This window comes from Rhipicephalus sanguineus, chromosome 11 (assembly GCF_013339695.2).
Source record: "Rhipicephalus sanguineus isolate Rsan-2018 chromosome 11, BIME_Rsan_1.4, whole genome shotgun sequence".
Classification (NCBI taxonomy): domain Eukaryota; kingdom Metazoa; phylum Arthropoda; class Arachnida; order Ixodida; family Ixodidae; genus Rhipicephalus; species Rhipicephalus sanguineus.
Window position 1 is genome coordinate 116,100,843 of NC_051186.1, and position 2,987 is coordinate 116,103,829.

The window sequence follows — 2,987 nt, forward strand, 5'->3', positions numbered from 1 at the left end:
AGCAGCAAAAAGAGGACTGCCTCCAAGACCACTAGTGCAAGAACGGTTGTGATGCTTCACAGCGGCTTCTAGGCAGCATTTCCAACCACCAGGAAAGTTCGGGTACATCTTCATGCACTGCTTGACGTCTCGTATTGCGCGCTCAGCGAGGCCAATGGCAGCTGGGTGGTATGGTGCGCAAAACTTGATTGTCACTCCGTGGTCGCTCGCCCATTTTGAATGCTTTGTGCTACGGAAAGCCGGACCATTGACGCAAACTAATGTCTTCGTATTCCGAAAATATTCTGCCTTTAGTAGAGCAATGATGCTGTTGGCGTCTTCTTTTCCTGCCCTGGCCGTAACCATTCTCCTGTACCCATCGATAGCGAGCAGAAAACTTGCGCCTTCCTGACCCCTTCTCCTTTCTTTTTGAGCTACGCGAAGTCCAAGTGAACAACGACGAATGGGACACTGGAGTGATTTGTTGTTATCATAACGTCCTTGGGCTGCTTGTATTTGACCTTGTTCGTTTGGCAATCGTGGCATGCACGGATAAAGTCATGATGTCATTTTTCATGCCTGGCCACTTAAATCTTTTCAGTAGTTTGCCGTACATGCGCCAAAAACTGACATGTCCGCCTTATTCGGGGGTGTCGTGGTAAAAATGCAGAATCTTGGTAATCACTGCTGTGGCTACATGATATTTTCCATTAATGAACTTCATTTCTTCGGTACCTTCCCAGAGCTTTGTGTGATTAATTTGTAGAGGATTGTCAAGTGCGGTTGGTATCGGAAGCTTAGACAGTGCATCAGCATCAGTGAGTAGAGGACCAGGATGACGTGACACGACGAAGTCACACTCTTGCAGACAGTTTACCCACCTAGTGATGCGGCCTTTTTGTTGTGTCATAGCGAGTAGGTGAGTCAATGCTTGGTGGTCTGTGAAGAGGGTAAATTTTGCACCCTCTGGGTACGTTTGGAAATACTGCACATCTTTCAACACGGCCAGCGCTTCCTGTTCTGTGGTCGAGTTGTTTACTTCAGCCGGCTTCAGTGTATAGCTGTAATACCCTACTACATATTGTTTTTGGTGATTCAAGTCTGGTAGCTTCTGGTACAGGACTGCTCCGGTCGCATAATGTAATGCATCTGTATTCAGCTCAAACGGCAATGAGAAGTCTGGTATCCGTAGGATAGGGTCCGCCGATATTATCTTCACAAGGTCACAGTAAGTCCTCTCACAGTCGCCATCCCATTGGAACGGTATACCTTTCTGGGTCAGGCGTGTGAGACATCTGGTTTTAATAGCGTAGTCTTTAATGAAGGACCCAAAGTGTCCGGCCATAGCCAGAAAAACACGCAGTGAATGTATGTCATAGGGCTTTACCAATTTTGAGATTCTCTCAACGGATTCCTGCTTTGTGCTATTCGTGGACCCGTTAAAGACTTTTCCGAGGGAGACTACCTTTTCTTGGAAGAAGGCACTTTTCTTAAAGTTCACTTTAAGACTTGCAACACTCAGAGCTTGCAAAATTAAGGACAGGTGTTCCCGATGCTCTTTGTTCTTCAAACAAGCAATTATGTCGTCGATGTAAACATTGCAGAATACGCCCTAATACGGCTTTAGGGTTTCGTTCATGATCTTCTGAAAACAGGCTGGGGAATTGTTCCAACCGAACGACAGCCGGTTGTATTCATATAAGTCAGACGGTGTAATAGACGCCGTGTACTTTCTGTCTTCCTTCAATGTAATCTGCCAGAAGCCTTTGCAAAGGTCTAATCGTGAAAAGCAACGGCAACCACCGGTCTCGTCAATGATATCATCAATCCTAGGCATTCGGTATGGTAACAACTCAGTTTGCAGGCTGAGAGCCCTGTAATCTGTGCACAGACGAAAACTACTGTCTTCTTTCGGAGAAATAGTTATTGGCGATGCAAATGGCGACACCGAAGGTTTTTAATGTCAGCATCAAGCATCGCTTGTAACTCTGATTTCAACCATAACTTTTTTTCTCGGGACATATTATACGGACTTCTTCGAACAATTGCTTTGTCCGCAAGGTCGAAAGGAACCTCATGAAATCGTATTGCTGGAGGGCAGTTTCCTATGCAGGAGAGTTCTAGGTACTTTGTTTGTATGTCTTCATCGCAGTAAATTTGACTTAAGCGTCGAGGCGTCTCTATATCATCCTTTGTTCTTAGCGGGTCTTCAATTAGAACCTTGTCTTCCCAATAAATGTTTATCTTCAACTTCTGTATGTCAGGGCGAGATAGTAGAAACTTGTAAGTGACATCTGCGAGCACTACGCCTCAGTTGTAATTCTGTAGTTTTGAAATTCGAGAACTACAGATGCCCACTCATTACGAGAACTCACAGTCCCATCATATATATCCCTGTATGTGTACACCCTTCCAGCATGCAGGCTGCTGACGTCCACGAGCCCCTTGTTTATTATCGACACGGATACTACACTGTCGACAACGGCTTTCATTTCCACGTCATTGACTTGAACAGGAACCTGGAGCAAGCAAGTGGACACGACGTAGACTGTATCACACATGTCTGTCATTTGGGGCTCTTCCTTGGATTCTGGTTCTCTCGGCGGCAACAATGGAGGTACTGACAGTGGGTCACTATGACCATTGCTAACGTGGTATGGACTTTCTTTTAGATAAGGTGTCGAGCTAGACACATGAACTAACTGCTCATGGGCGTTCAGTTCATGTGGTGCCTTTAATTCAGCTGAGTTATAAACCCGTTCTGTTTTACAAGGCGGTAGTTCTTGCGGCAATTCAGCTGTTGGCGACACGAATTCCAGGCACAGGAGGCGATCTTCAAATGTATTCGGGTCTCTTATGTGAACTTGGCTTCAGACATCGACGCATAACCCTTGCACACTTAAAGCTGCCGCTAGCGGTGGTGCGAGCTTAGGCTCCGCTTCGTACAACAAGCGCCGTTTCTCAAGAACATATTCTAGCAACGAACCACACCGGTAGTTGGAGCGCAG